At 49.6% G+C, this 16,023-nt stretch overlaps 1 protein-coding gene across 4 annotated transcripts in view; it reads left to right on the top strand.

The window, feature by feature from the left end:
- Positions 1-16,023, top strand: part of FOXE3 (forkhead box E3) — a 43,874-nt gene that overhangs the window by 6,188 nt on the left and 21,663 nt on the right. For 2 of the 4 annotated variants that reach the window (XM_080407649.1, XM_080407648.1), the window contains exon 1: positions 127-15,453. The gene's annotated coding sequence lies outside the window, so the exon portion shown is untranslated. Of the gene's footprint in view, positions 1-126; positions 15,454-16,023 lie in introns of those variants that run through there. The other 2 variants (XM_080407650.1, XM_080407651.1) reach the window with 2 other exon arrangements.

Below are 16,023 nucleotides of genomic sequence, written 5' to 3'. Positions count from 1 at the left end.
GGGTGCAGAAATGGGTAATATCTTTGGCAAATACCCACAGGTGTCGGTCCTTGGTGCAAACACAGAGTAACCCTGATGTGCTACTAATTGGTCTAATTGGTTCCAGCAGGGAAAGGGAACACAGGCACTTGCTAACCGGGCTCCTGTGGCCCCCAGAAGCTGGTGCAGAATTGTTGAGCGGAGCCCAGGACGCTCATGCCCAGGGAGGAAAATGGTGGTGCCGCAGCCCCTGCTTTGGGGTCCAGGGTAGGAGCAGAGGTAAGAGACCTGGATTTAATTATTACTGCATTGGCTTGCTCAGGGGAAAAGTTGCTGGCTCCTTTGGACTGTCTGAGAGGGGCTGGGTTGTGCCAGGGGAAGGTGCTGGGGATGGGTTTTGGCGGTGCTGAGGACGTGTGGCTGAGTAGTTTCTTTGTATTGCATTGGGTGTTGCTGGAGGCAGAGTGGCGACCTGAGCACAAGAATCTGGGATCCCTTGGCCAGAGGTCTCTGTTGGGCACAGGTCTGTCCTGTGTGACCCTGCGGGTCCCTTTCCCCGCCAGTAAATGTCCCAAAACTCCCAAGCTGCTGAGAAGCTTGATGTTAGTCAAGGGGACTTTGGTGCCCCAAAGCCTGCGTGACTGGAAAGCCTGCCAGGCACTCAGAGAGCATGAAATTTGCTTAGAAATCATCTGAAGCTTGTATTTTTTTTTGTTTTCTGATTTCCCATTTTTTTTTTTTTTTCGTTTGTTTTTTTTCTTTCCAGTAGCCACAAGGAATACAAACGTTTGGGTTTTTTCTTTTTAAAGCAGACTTCTGTATCACCTCCTGGAGCTTTAGTGAAAGGAAAAAAAAAATTCTACCCAACTCTCTCTAACTCCTGTATTATAAGCTTTAAGGAAGCATTGCTAGCTCCACTCACTGTGTAGTATCTGGAAAATTTTGCATGCTGTTTTTATACCACAGACCTTAAACTTAAACTGAGAAAGTGAGCAAAGGATGAGCGGAGAAAGAGAAATGCTGAAGGTTAAATGCATTGCCGGGCACCTGCAGCTCCTTAGCCCAGCAAACCTGCTGGAAGAGCTGCCCTGGTTTATCAGGCTGGAGTCAAGCTCTGCCTGCCAGGGCTCAGCCCTGCCCACAGATCAGCGTCTGTGATGCTGGGGAGTTGAGTTACTTGGTCTTTTTACGACTCGGTTTTAAGTCAGAGCAAGCTCTAAGCAATGGGCAAGTGAGCTGCGTGAGTAAACCCTCACCCTTCCTCTGCAGGCAGCAGAGCTGGGACACAAAGACCGTGACCCCACCAGCCCTGCTCTCTGGCTCATGTGCAGGTGATGCCTTTGTGGCTCTTCCGCCTCAAAAAGGTGGTTTTAACACTCGAGAGGCAGGGTAGAGATGAGAGCTGTGTGCCACCACATCGAGCTGCTGCTGCTGGCTCCCCACTCCGCTGCTGCTGCTGTGCGGACAGACCCACCGTTCCCCAGCAAACTCACAATCCCAGGCTTGTGTTTTTAAGCCTGTGATGGCTTGAGCAGAGGAAATGAGCTGCTGGTGTGTTTAAAATTAGGTGTCCATCAGAATGTGCCCGTGAGTAGTGGCTGCGTGGAGGTGGAAAGGTGTGCTGCTGCTGGCTGCCACAGGCAGAGGCTGGCTGCATCAGCCTGACCCCCACCTTTAGGATATGTACGCTCGAGGGACAGGACGCCAGTGGGGTGACAACACTGGGCTGTGTGTTGCAGTGGTGAGAGCCTGTCTGGGCATGGGTTTGTCAGGTGGGCATCCATGGGGACATGGGACCTCTGTCTGGGCTCTGCACTGGTGTGGCGGTCCCCAAAACCTGCTTCTTTAGGAGTGAAACTACCAGCAACCTATGAGGTCCCTGGGGGTGAAGCTACCACTAGCAGAGTGAAAAAGCCTTTCTGAATGTAAATAAAGCCCCAAGCTGTCTTGCTATTTTAAAGAAGCTGCCTCCCACGTGTGACCTTGGTGTACGTGTTGATGGGTACCTGCCGCAAGGGTTTAGTCTGACTCCAAATCCCCTCTCCCTCTGCTTTTCTCCCTTGAAACGGGAGCTGCCATCATGCTGCACAATCTTTTAAGTTGGCCTGAGTGCTGGTTAGCTCTCTTCCTTAATAGAAAGTCTCTGGGCTGCTGCACGAGGCCATTGCCCTGTTTTAAGGTGTGCTCTTCGCTCGCTGTTCAGTGTTTGCCTGGTTTCCTCTGTCATGTGGCTTGAGTGAAGGCACGTTCTTGATGAAAGGTTTGGTTTAGTGACAGCAGGGAAAGGTGGCAGGGCCAGCAGGTCTGTCAACAGACTTGGTTTTGAGGCCGTTGTTGTATCTTAAATCCGGCACCCGTTGGTAGGGAGGAGATGGACAGTAGGCACCCGGGATGCCTGCTGGTCCCCTCTCTCTGCAGGTGAGAGGAGCCCCTGAGGTCACCCCTTGTCTCCTGGGTGAAAGCACGGCTGTGGGCTGGAGGAGGGTGAGGCAGGCAGCAGTTGGGCTCTTGCTGCTCTTTGATAGAAAACACAATCGTGAAATGGCTTGAAATACCATCCTAAGCGAGACAAACCACCAGCAGCTGCCAGGAAGCTGCTGGGGATGGACCAGCAGCGGGATGTTCACTGCTGAGCCCTCTCTGGAGAACACCGGGCTGATCTGAGAGGGAGACATATCTCGGGTGAGACACAATCCCTCTGCCAGGGATGAATTGAGCTCTCAAAGCAGGTACCTTCCCCTGCTGACCTGTGGGCTTTTCCCTTCCCGACTCCCGACCACAGCCCACTTGGCAGGGACATCTTTAAGCAAGTCAGTCAAGGGGTGGTGGAGAGGAGAAGGCAAATGGGAAGGGCATGGTGGCAGGGCAAGTTTCAGAGTGACCTGGGGCCGGGGTGGGGACACGAGTCACTGGAGCGTGCACGAAATGAATGGCTCCAGCAATGACATGGTCAGTCTTCTGGTGAACACGAGGAGGGGGAAACCGTCTGGCTCCAGGACAATACTTGGCAACTTGCGCAGGGGAAGAGTCCTGGCACCGACCGATGCGTGAGGCTGATGAGAAGTGATCTGGGCAGGTCATTCAGAAAATCTAGTTTGCTGGCCTGGGGAGGACATAATTGCCCTGGCCTGATGTTATCTGGGAGGCTTCGTGTTGAGGAGGAGGCAGGGAAACAGGCAGGCAAGTGGGAGTCTCTGGCTAGGAGTCAAGCCCTGGGGTCCCCAGGTGGGGGGTGCCTGATGGGAGGGGGGAAGGGCTTTGCCTGTGCTGGGGAGGGATGCGAGGGGTTAGAGGAGAGCTGGTGGGAGGCTGAGTGCTGGCTTGGCTGAGTCAGGTTTAAGCCGACTCATCTTTATCTATGCCCTCTCTGATGCTGGGTGCAATAGTTTTCAATCCTGTTTCTAAGCATCTTGTTTTAATGTGGTTGGTACTTGAGTCTCCCCCTTCAGGAATGAATTTTCAGCAAAACTTATAATTTTTAAGAAAAGTTTCATTGTTTAGCCATATGTGCACCTTTTGAAACTAGAGATTAACACGGCATACATCCCGGCTGGGCAAGGGTGAGGGCTCTGGACATCACTATGCAGCACGGTGGCCCCAAATCCCGCAAGAGCCCAAAATGTGCATCTCTGTGCAAGTGAACTCATCAGGAGCTGGATGCCTGAGCTGAAATGACTTTCTCAAGAGCTCTGGGGCACAAAAGATAGAGGACCTCAAATCATCCAGCCAACATTAAACTACTAAAGCGTCTTGTCTCCCTCTTTAGTCTACATTAACAGGCAACAAACTCACAGTACCTATTAAGCATAAAACCTTGTTCTTATGGGTTGGTTTAACACTGAAATTGGTGTATTTCCAGGGTAATCGCAAAAATACATTGGTTTATTATTATTTTCAATGACATTCTTATTTTCAGATGGCAACGTCATGAATAGAAAGGACCTGCTGAATAAACAGCCATTGCCTTTCTTTGTGAAGAGATTATGTTTTGTTGTGCTTGCAGAAATGACTTCTGCTGCCGTGCATTGCCCTTTAAAAGCAAAAGAATAATAAATGAGCAAGAAAAAGCATCTCTCTTAGATACAATGCCTATTTGGAAGGAAAAATCAGGTTTGGTATTGTGTGCATTGTTCAATTTATTTTATATTAATTTGAACTTTTTTTTTTCAGCGTAGCCTGATTAGTTCCACATGTTTTCCCTCAAGGTTTGGACAGTAAAACTGCTTGTCTGAGTCATCAACTAGATAAATAATTGGCAACTTCAAGGTCCCATCTCCTAAATCATTCCACTGTTGCTTGTGGCCCTAACAGAGCTTGGTTGCTTGCGCGTTCGAGTCAGCTGTAAAGTCTAATCTGGGCTTTCGCTAGCCCCAGGAGACCAACAAACTGCCGATTACGGAGCCTCACGTCGGCTTGTCTTGGCACATCTGCTGGAAGAACACAGCGAGCCTCTGGGGATCGTGCAGTCAGGACTGGTATTTATAGCTGGGGCGGAGGAGCCTTCCCAAAACAGGCACGCTGGGGTGCACACCTGGTGGCTGTGCCACCGCTCCTGCGAGGACCTGGCGCCATTCCCTGCATGGAGGTGGTGGGGCTTCTCCCTCACGGTGGGTTTCCTGAGCTCATGGCTCAGGAGGTGCTGACCTGCCATGCAGGGATGCCCGGGGGTGCCGTGCTGGCCTCTGCAATCTAACAAGCTGATCCTGAAATGGGCCGTTCTATTATCTCTATCTTCCGCAAATGCAGGTATTGGTCCCAGGTCCAGCTGGCCCCCCACTTGTGGGTCTTGCAGAGTAGTCCATGTGGTGGGAAATGAGCAGCACAGCCACACAAGCTGCAGGAGCACACCCCTGTACAGCCCCCTCCTTGCTGGGGGCCAGCCACTTGTGTCGGGAGATTTTAAGATAGACTTGTACCTCCTGCTTCATGTGTGGTGGCTGTCTGGTTTCTGGGAGAGATGTGATCCCTCTTTGAATGAGAGAGATGTTGGACTTCGACTCTTCTGTCCCAGTGGGTTATTTCTGGCTTGGCATATATTTTAGGGGTGCCACTTGGGTCTTGTGGAAATTGGATCCAAAGTGTAACCCCACCATTGGTTGGAGAAGTCATACTGCTGTCCTGGGAATGTAGGAGGAGCTGAGCTGGATGCTCCCTTGCCTGGATATGTGTTTTTCTGTGGGGTATGATTGCAGTTTAAAATGCGAGAAGATGCCAAAGCAGGATGAGAGACAGCTCAGCGGTGATCTCTGAGAGTAAGGAAAAATAGTGTAAATCTGGAACAGACCCATCATCTTCAGTGCCGGCTCCAGGCTTCTCAGCAGGAGAGGTACAGCTTCTGCTGGAATGGAAAAATAGAGCAGCCCAAATGCTTCTTGTGAGAGGTCCTGGCCCCTTGGCTTGTATCAGGCATGTTTGGAGCAAGCCTGGTGCGTTGGGAGGGATACCAGTAAGCCCCAAAGAGGTTGCTGGGGGTGGAAGGCACGGCAAAAGCAGAGCCCTCCCCTCCTTTGTGTGGTATCAAGGAGTTAAAGGTAAATGAAGTTGAAGGAGAATAATGGATTAAGCTTTGCTGGGAAAAAGGGTCACATTAACACACTGCAATGTGTGACACCGACACCTGTGAGTGTTAAATCATCTCATTGAGTCAAAGCTGAGCAAACTGGTGTGCCTTTGTGTATGTGTCTCCATTGCAATTTGAGCTACCTTGGATTTTGCGGAGGCAGTTTTGGATGTGGACATGCAAAGCCCCCTCAAGTCTTTGTTTGGATGCTGGCTGCGGACGTGGCTGACAGCATGGACACCAGCTAGGCTGGGGAGGTGGTTGAGGTCCTGTGGTGGTACTAAGCAGGAACCACAGCATAATCCTCCTGTTTAATGCCTGCACTACCCCAGTTAATACAATGGTGAGAAACTCGCTGGGCACCTTCCTGCAGGGACTAACCCCTGGTCTGTGGTGGTCTGCCTTTGGTCCTCTCCATGTGTCTGCTGTTTTCCCAGGGAGAGATTTGTTTGTGCAGCTGAGTGCTTTATTTTTGTAGGCCTTGTTTTCATTTTTCTCAACAAGATTTTGCTGCTTGAGGAATGGTTTCTGAAGAAAGCACGCTGTGTGTCCATGCACGGTGTGTGCCGTGGGGTGTCAGCACGGGGCTGTGGGGCTAATCCTGGGGGTCCTGGGGGCTCACAAGAGCTCATCAGCCATGCTGTGCCAGGGGCAATGAGCTGAGCCAGGCCCTTTGCTGATGGATATTTCCTGTGGAAATGGTGAATTCCTCTGTCCAGTCAACTCGGAGACAGCCACCAGGTCTCCTTCTCTTATCTAACCATCCTCTTGTACTTAATAGAGGCTTTCTTCCCTCTCTCCATCCTCTTAGCATTTGGATTTGGGTCTAGATCTAGCTTTGGCAGAGAGCTCTCTCCTACACGGCTGCTGAGCCCCTTCTCCTCTTCCTTTTCTCAGCCCAGGAAGAACTTGCCTGGTTCCTGATCTCCTTGTGGAGCTAGAGGGTCCCTCCAGAGAACACTTGATGGTGGAGAAGGGTAAAAAGGAGCACGGGACTGGAAGAGCGTTTCAGCAGTCAACACAACTGAACAAGTTGCATTATGTGTTAAAGTTTGCTAGTTGTTGGTGTGTTGAATATTTTATACCATTATAAGATTTTAGGAGTCCCAGTGCAGATTTTCTGTATTTTGTTGAGACTTTTGTGGGTTTTTTTTCTACAAGAAAGAAAGCTCGCACAGCAATTTGCTGCATGCATTTATGCCTTTTTTTTTTTATGTAAAGTGGAAACAAGCATCTGAAATCATTCTTCTCCCTCTGACAGCAACATCTGTAAAACCTTAACATTGGGAGGAGGCAGGAACGAAGAGATTTATAACCCCCCACTGAAATATTGGAACGACCTTATTTCCCGGCAATTAGCTTTGCTCAAAACATTTTTGTTTCCTATTAGAAGCCATCTACTAACATTTACATTGATGTGTTTAATAGTTGTTGGCCATCTCTGAATTCAAGCAGGGAAGGCAGGAGGAGAGGGGAGGAACATGCTTTGTAAACTGTGAGAGCATTTGGTTTCATCATGTGTTGTGTTTGTTGATAGTGGTGAAAACATCCATCATGCTATGCTCCAGAATTGGGAATGATGCCTTTTGGGAAAGGGAAGAGAACTGGTGTTTGGTCAAAGCTTCTCTACTGCTGCGGTGTACCACTGCCTGTGCTGGAAGGTGGATTCAGCTGAAACTCGTGGAGAAGTGAGGAGAGAAGATGGAGCAGCACCTGCATGTAAGCTGCTGTAGGAATGAGTAAAGGCTCTGATGGTCAAGTGGTGATGAGTTAGGCTAAGCAGTGGGTGTCTGGGTGGATCGTTTCCCTTCCTCAGTGGATGCAGTGACCTCCAGCAGAGCAAGGAGCTTGTGACAGCAGCTCTGGAGACATCTCTGGGGCAGTCTGGGAGAGGGAGTGTCTCGCGGTCCTCAGCAAGAAGTGAATTTCTGGTTAGGTGGGTGGTTTTTTGGATTTCTTTAAGGACGTTGAAAGTGTGATGTAATGGGGTGAAACTGAGAATCAGGTATTTTAGGCTGAGTTGCAACATGAGTTAAGCTTGAAGTCTGAATGCATTGATAGCCTGGGTTGGAAGTGGCAGCAAATGCTGCAACAGTATTGTCTTATAGGAGCAGAAGACAGAAATTCCTGTTTTTCTCCTTGGCTTTGAGATCAGGAAGATAAATATTAAATCTAGGTAAGGTCCTGAGTGGATCTGAAAAAGATGAACGGTATTAATTGTTGAAAAAACACAGTTCTGGGGATGTTGAAACAAAGTTGCACTTGAAATACTGGGGATGTTAAAGAAACAAGAACTGTTCTTAGTTTTGAAATTAACGTACCTTGAAAATTGAAAGAAGGGGGAAAAGCAACAGTTTTGGATATTGTTAACTGTCTGTAGGATGGACAGCTTGAAGAAGCTTTCTGGGGAAACGCTGTAGCCCTGCAGGTGATGAATGGTCACCCTAGGCATTCTACAGGGTTTTGTTGTCTGTCTGCTTTCTGAAGGTTTCTTTCACCATGAGATATAATTTTGGAAGTTTGCTGCGGGTTAGGCAGCAGATAGCATCAACTCAGTTTCATTTAAGTTGCAGATGATTCACTTGATTCTGTTGAAAATGACCTTTTCCTGGCCCAACTGCTCTTCCAGCAATGCCCCAGTTCCCCATCCCGTGTGCTGTGCAGTTGTAACTGGTTTACATGGCTGAGCAGTTAGCTGGGTAACCAAATGGTCTGGGTTAAAAACTGATCCCTTTTGGAGGTGTGGCAATGAACTGTAGCTCAGAGCTGCAGGCATCGAGGATGGCAATTTCTTAATCTGGTCATGACTTGAGACCCAAGGTTTTATATAGTTACACATGAATGTTCAGCCGTCCAGATGATGTCTCCCCATAAATCATCCCAGCAGCTGAGATGCTTTCCTCAGTACTGAAATGTATGTGCTGAAATAGCTGCTTAGTAGCAAAACCTAGAGGTGTGCTGCAGGTGAAGGGGGTCTTTTGACAGCCTTGGCGAGCAAAGTTGTGTGCCCCAGAGAGTTGAAGGTTACCTGCCCTCTCTACTGCCCTGGGAACACTGGCTGGGTTCTTGGGGGATTTGGAGAACCTCCACTGAATCTGCTTAGTGTGGAGGTGGGTGCTGGTGGACCTCTTTGAGGTATCACAGCAAAAGTCCACTTGGTTTGTTCGTCTCCATAATGGCTGGAGTGTGACAGCACAAGCTGTGCGCTGGGACATCAAGACACCAAGCCTCTCCTGGTGTGTGGGGACACCAGGGGCTGAGGGGAACGTGCCTCTCCGACTCTTTGCCACAGGCTTGCCGCAACGCCTGCTGTGGAGGGAGGGTGCTGCTGTCAGTCGTCAGCCTGTCTCACTCCAGGCATTCCTGGCACAAGTCTCTTCAAGTTTGCCTCTTTGTGTGCAGTCTGGTAATTCCTCCTCCAAGGAGCTTATTTGTCTTTTCTTTCTCTTGCTGAGGGGCCAGGGCAGCTCCCTGCTCCCCATCCTTCCCTCCTGAGACACAGAATGAAAAATCCCCCTCCTCTTCAACTGTGGACGGGGTCCCTGGCACATGCCTTGGGCTGCCCTGGACAGTCCCTGCCCAGCCAGCCTCCTGTGCCAGCAGGAACACCACATCCAAACACCAGCAGGAGCAAACTGTGCCTTAACACCAAGGGAGAGGAGGAGGAGGGCTGCTTAGGCTCCCCAAGAAGGGATTAAACTGGCCGTGGATCAACTTATGCTGCTTTTAGCAGGAGAAGGTGAAGTGCTGAAGCCAGTTAACGTAGGAGCTGGTGGGAGATGAAAGCTCAAGTGAGTTTTATGGTGGAGGTTGGCAATGGAGCTGGTGAAGGGTCTGGAGCACGAGTCTTATGAGGAGCAGCTGAGGGAACTGGGGCTGTTTGGTCTGGAGAGGAGGAAACTTAGAGGGGAGACCTTATCGCTTTCCACAGCTCCCCGAAAGGAGGCTGTAGGCAGGTGGGGGTAGGTCTGATTTCCTAGATAACAAGCGATAGGAGAAGATGAAACGGACTCATGTTACACCAGGGGATGTTTAGATTGGGTATTAGGAAAAATTTCTTGACTGAGGTGTTTAGAAAACACATAGATGCTTAGGGTGCTTGGGGGCATGGTTTAGTGATGGACTTGGCAGTCCTGGGTTAACAGTTGGACTTGATGATCTCAAAGGTCTTTTCCATCCTAAATGATTCCATGATTTATGAAAGGGATGAGCTACCCTAAGAGATCTTTTAATAAATCTCTCCCTGTGGACTTATTTCCATAGTATCCACCCCAGACAGACTACCTTTCCCTGCTTAAACAGTGTTGTGGTTGGGGAGCACCATGGAGGTCTTTTTCCTGAGGACCACATCTGTATGTTCCCTTTCATCCCCCAGCCTGTGAATGTTATCCCTGTGATGTGCTGCTGGTATCGCAAGGCGGGTGGGAGGACCGAGCTGAGGCTGGACTGGACTCTGGTGGGTTGTTTGGTTTGGCCTTTGTTCCCAGAGCATCATCTGGTCACAGTGACGTGTAGCTGGGAGAACGGGTGCAGAGAGGCAAACTGGTTTGCGCTCTTAAATAGCTGGTGAGGTGTGGGGAAGATGATGCATTCGTTTCCCATGTGGCACCAAGCATCCATCCCATGCAAAGTTGTTGTGCCCGCAGCTGGCCTGGGACAGCTTCCACGTGTTACCCTTGAGATGGAGAGTGCCCTGCCTCACTCCACATGTGCTGGGCAAAGGGAGTGGATTATTCTGGTGGAGATACCATAATTCAAGTGTGTATTTTGACTGAAGGATGTTGCTCTGTGCTACTGTGGGTTCTTTTGTGCCAGAAACAGTCACACAATGTGTGAGGACATCCCTCCTCCCTTTCCTTGAAGGGCAGGTTTCTTTTCAGCTCCCAGCTGCAGGCAGGCTCGGCACACAGATTTATTTGGGGCTGGGGATGTGTGTGTGCATGTGGGGGTTTTGTTGGTTTGGTGTGGGTTTTTTGTTTTTTTTTTTTTTTTTTAAGAACAATGTTGTGGCGGCCGACAGCTAATCCTAAATTTGGGATACCTGACATCGTAATGAGAAAACAAACCTTCCTGCACTTAAAATGAGCGACAGGCCAGGTTTGGCCCCAGCAACCTTCAGAACTGGTTTGACCTTGCAACCAGACCTCCTGGGCTGACTGACAGCTTTTTACAGCCGCATTAGAGCTGAGCTGACCTTGTTTATTTGGGGATTCACCTGGGAGACAGCAGACATGTCCAGGGATATTAAGTCTCAAGCTGAAAATGTTTGCTCAGGTATTAGGGAGAGAGTTAATTTAGACTGAATACCTCCTATATGGCACCAGCCACTGCTCTGAGGGACAATGTGCCCCTCAGACGATGACAGTTGGTTTAGACTCTCTTTAGAAATTAGTCTCCTTCGAGTGGAGCTGTGCAGAGTCCTTCAACTTGCTCTGAATTTCCCTTCACATTTAGTATTTCTGGGGTTTTGGTAAAAAAGAGCCCAGGTGAAGGTGCAAGTTAGTGTCCCTGCAGAGGGTCTTGCTGCTGGCACCAGAAGTGTGTTGGACTGCGTGGATTCACTTCTGATTTATAAAATGTGACACACGTGAGCTGACATCTGTCCCAAGCAGTGGTGTGGCTGGTGTTGCCTTTCCCCGATACCCACTGAGCCTTTTCCTTCCCACACAGGGACACACGCATCCCCTTCAGCAGCTGCCCAGGAGAGGGCTAGGGACTAGAAGTCCTTCCCCTTCCCTTGTGCAGACCCAGAGTGAGAGGATCAAGCCCCGGAGCTGTCCTCCTGTACCCTGAGGGTGGGCGAAAAGGGGAACCCAGCAGCTGATGTTCACCCTGGCTGCCCCTATCTACACAGCCAGGAGCATCCAAAGGATGCTGCCTGAAGCCTGATCCCCTCTGATGTCACCCAAGGAGCTAAGTCATCTCAGCAGAATAATGTCATCTGCTGTGCGGGTGGTTGTAACCTCTGATTTACAGCAGCACACACATGCTTTGGGCAGGCGGTACAGCTGTCCTGCAGTAGCTCTGGGGAGATGATTCTGGATGCAGGGAGATCTTGAGATTTTATTTTTTAAATTCTTCCATTGGGCTTGCAGATAAATATACACATTGAGGGCTGTTAGGACTTCATGGGTGGTCCTGGCTGCATCCCATCCCCAGGAAGGACCAAGTATTGCTGTTCCCCGGGGTCAGCACCTTCCATGCTGGCCTTCCCCAGGTTTTTCTCAGCTGATTTTTGTGTTGAATCACAACCCATGCTTCCCTTCTCAGATTCCTATGAAAAGCTTCTTTTTCTCCACTGGGACCATAATCACTTTTCAGGAGTGAAGGTTTTACATGCTGGGGTCCCACATGCGAGTGTCTGGTCTCTGCTGGCTGGGGCTGGGCTCACAGGAGAGAGGCAGAGAGTGGCTTAGGGGAAGCCAGGAGCTGATTCTTGGTGACAATGCAGATGTCCCTGGTGTGACATCCCTCACAGATGCAAGCTCTTCCCTAGTGTTGAAGGAAAGATTTTATTTAGTTAGTTCCTTCCCATTTTCCCTGCTGGTACTCCCTCTTATCACCCCCTTCATCTCCTCTTCTGTTCAGGTTTTGTTGCCGCCCTCCCTTTGCCTTCACATGCATCTGTTTGGAAATGTTGGCATAACTGTTTTCTCTCTGTACTGTTATCTTTCACCTTGACACTGGATTTTTGGGCCCCAGCCAAGATAAGAAGTTTTAACTGACCAGTGTGGCAGAGACAACCTTGTTAGGATCCTTGCAGAAGCAGGAGAAACTGAAATCTCCAGGGAGGGAAACCTGAAGGCAGCTTTCGCTACAGTTTGTGGAGGCATAGCAAGGGATGCTTTTTTTTACTGTCTTGTACTTCCACAGAAGTTTTGAGACCAGACAGGACAATTTGAAATCCCTCATTATAGGCTTGACTTCATTCAAATATCACATGTTGTGCTTAAGGATGAAGTTAGCTGCTGCTGTGCAAAGGGACAGCCAGCCACTGAGCATCCTGCCTGGGGCGCAGCACAAGAGCTGTGTCCCTTTCTCCTGCGCAGCTTCTGTCTAGCCCAGGGTCTCGGGTCCCCAGGCAGCCTCCCCTGGGATACCCAAAGACCCTCTCCTGAGGTCCCCAATACCCCCACAGTCACAGACGCTTCCCAGATGGAGGAGGGAGGAAGGCACAGGTGAAAAGCTCCTGGGGAGGAGGAGGTGGTGGTGGTGCATCCCATAACTGGAGGAACAGCAAGAGGCCCATTGGGTTATGGAAGTGCCCCCAACCCTGAATATTTCTTTCACTTTCTGACCCACCCTGCTTTGCCTTCCTCTGTGACAAGGGCTGGCAGCTCTCTAAAGGCAGTAAGTTCCCAAGGGCAGGAAGAGCCCTTCATACCACTCCAGGAAGGATGTCCGTGCTAACTGATGTTCCTCCATCTGCCTCCTGGGAGCTGGTGGGAAACATAAGCTGAAAGTGCCCTCTGGATGTGTGAATCCTCAGCACAGCGTGGGCATTGCTGTCAGTCCCTCCTGAGCTGGTCCACCCTTGGTAATGAGCCCAGCAAAGAGAGGAAGCGTTGAAGCAGTTTGGCCTGGAGGGCTGGAAATGCGGCTTGCTGCAGCGTGAAGCCTCCCTGTGCTAGGGGAGGCTGGGATCCTGCTGCTGAGCTATTTATTTAAGAAAAAAAATATTATCATTTCAGGCGTTGGCAGCGTGGGGTGTATCAGCCATTGTATCAAAGATGTGGTTTTAATGCACTTTCCTCTGCTTAAATGCTATTTGCCTTCTCCTTCAGGCAATTGAATTTAAGAAAACTCTGGTTGCCCAGGTTTTGTTGAGCAAATTGGCCCCTCCACACACAATTCCCAGGAGGAGCCAGCTCTGCAGAAACTCTGGGAGCTGTCACTTCAGTGCATGGCTGGGATGGGCTGAACGGATTACCCAGCTCTGCATCGTCTGCTCTTTTATCTGTCTCAAAGCAATGGGAAGCCAGGAATAACCCCCCAGGGTTCCTCTGAGCCCAGCGGTTTCTGGAGCCCAGGGTCAGATGACTGTTATTGTAGCTAAAGGTGTTTAACCCCAATTGATTTTGACAAGCCTTATTAGCAGATCCCCCAATTACTTATCGGGTTTTGAGAGGAACGTTGTCGATTTAAGGCTGGATGCTCTAAACCAAGCGCTACTGACAGGATGCAACAGGTACCAAAGCTGCTTTTGCAGGAGTCGATGGAAAAACTCGCCATCAATCTTCAGGGCCAAATTCTGACCCTTCCCCAGGGCCTGGCAGCAATTCAGGGTGTCGGAGCCAGCTATGGAGAGCAACGGGCTGGGGTGAGATGCATGAACCCCCCTACGTGGCCAAGCACCGAGCATCCTTGGAGCAGCCCTGGGTTGAATGTAAACCCCAGGTGACTTGTTTGGAGTGCAGCTGCCTGCATCCTGACACTGGTGAACAGTGCAGCAGCTGTGGGACCTGGTGCAAAGTATACGAGAGCCCCTGGAAAAGCCCAGAACAGGCTGAGGGTTGTTCCTGCTCCCCCTCATAACTGATCTGTCCTCCACCAGCTGGGACCCAGTTGGGGAAGGGAGCCAAGGGTGGCTGGTACCAGTGGCTGCTGGCGGTGGCTGCAGGGGAGAAGGGAGATTGCTCTGCATCTTTGCATGCTCAAAACCAATATTTATCCCTTGGGGCTGAATTCAGAGCCCCAAAGCCCTGCAGGCTGGAGCTGCTGTTGGGCAGGCAGAGTAACTGCATGGAGACTTATGTCTAGAAGAAATATTGAGCGATGAGCTCCCTGAGGCTCATATCCCAAAGACTGTTGGGATCATTTGGACATGAATGGGAGTTGTGTGCCTAATTAATCCCAGAGGTCCTGGGCTTAACAGCATGGCTGATATTTTTTTTTTTTTAGTATTATTATTTTTTTTTATTTAAAATGCAGTGACTGGGAAATGAAAGCATCATCCAAGGAAGGAAATCATTGCATTAATATACTCTTTTAGTGAAGTGCTGTGCAGGTTACATGTAGGTGTTTGTAGGTGGCTGGCAGCAGCCTGCTTGTCACCCATTCTGGGGCAGAGCAATGTGGCTGTTACGTTGTGCAAATACAGTTTAGCCTGAAAATTGCTTTCGGGCAGCAAAATAAACAGCCTCTTGGAAGTCCTGCAAGTTTCACACTTGCTTTTGCGTCTTGGTTGCTTAGGGAGAGGAGTCACCCGCTTGGGGAAAACAAACAGACAGCATCGCCTGCTTGGCTGGGGGCTCACATGGGTTTTACTCAAGCAACTGGAGCTGCTGTGAGACTGTGCCGAATCCTCTGGGAGGTTTTGTAACAAACACCTTGTAAAATGTAAATATTTGAATAGCAACGTTCCATGAGGAACAACTGCTTGTGTTTTTTGTTGGTTGTTTGAAACTTAAGGATGAACTTAAGGATTTGTCAGAGACAAAAGCATGGAATACACTGTTTACAACCAGTACGCTCATCCCCGGGTTAGTGGACAGGTTTTGGAAACATTTATTTATAAGAGACCCTAGTTAATCAGCAGTTTATTGTTTCTTAATCATGTCAGCAATCCATAACTGTGTCTTGTTTTCTATTGTGGGCACAATTGCATTAAGTATGCTCATTCCCTGTGTACTACCTCTGAAATTAATTTTCCCTTTGAAAACTGCTCATATTTTTCCAAATAAAGGATCATATTTAAGTGGAAAATATTTCCTTCAGATGATTGTTTTTAAAAGAACCAGTTCCTTGCCTTGTTTTGGGTTATTAAAGTGAGGTTTTTTTCTGTTTTATTGCAGGCGTTTTTAGCTCAGCTTCCAGAAAGTTGGGCAATGGAGGAGGCTGCTGTAGGTGTCAGAAAGCTCTTGGAGGTGACTTCAGTGATCAACGTCCTTGGTCAAGTCACTGGACGCCTAATGGTAAGGAGGACCTTTATGCTGATTTTTTTGGGGGTTATTAGATGTATGACAACATGTCTCTAGTGTCTCTGCCTGCCTGTGGGGTGTGAATAAAGGCTGAAGGAGCTGTGTTGGTCCCAGCCCCACCAGTCTGCTCTGTGCTCTGGTGGGCTCCAAGCCTGACTGAGGGAACTGGATGGTTTCACCTCCATACTGGAGCTCGTTGACCTCCAGCACAGGAGATCTCATGCCCTGATCCACTTGGCTCGCATCACGCTTTTCACCCAGAGGTCCCAAACTGCTGAGGTGCTTGCATCCCTCCACAGGCACAGAAGTCACTCCTCCTTCTCCAGGCACTTGGCTGACCTCAGGACTCTTGATTTACAGCCATGCAAGTGCAAGGAGAATGAGGCTTTGCCTACAGCCGCTGCCAAACAGGCAACAGAGAGCTGAGGCAGTGGTGTGGCCGGGGAGCTCGTTACGGGGTGCCCAGGAACAATTCCCTTCGACTTCTTGGGGGGCTCAGCGCCAGCCATTAAAGTGACCTGCAAAGCTTGTGTCTGAAGTGTTATCTCTTCTCCCACCAACTGC

Source organism: Falco punctatus (genome assembly GCF_963210335.1).
Source record: "Falco punctatus genome assembly, chromosome: 11".
Lineage (NCBI taxonomy): Eukaryota > Metazoa > Chordata > Aves > Falconiformes > Falconidae > Falco > Falco punctatus.
Note: the sequence above shows the minus strand (reverse complement) of the source record. Positions and strands in the feature narration are given on the sequence as shown.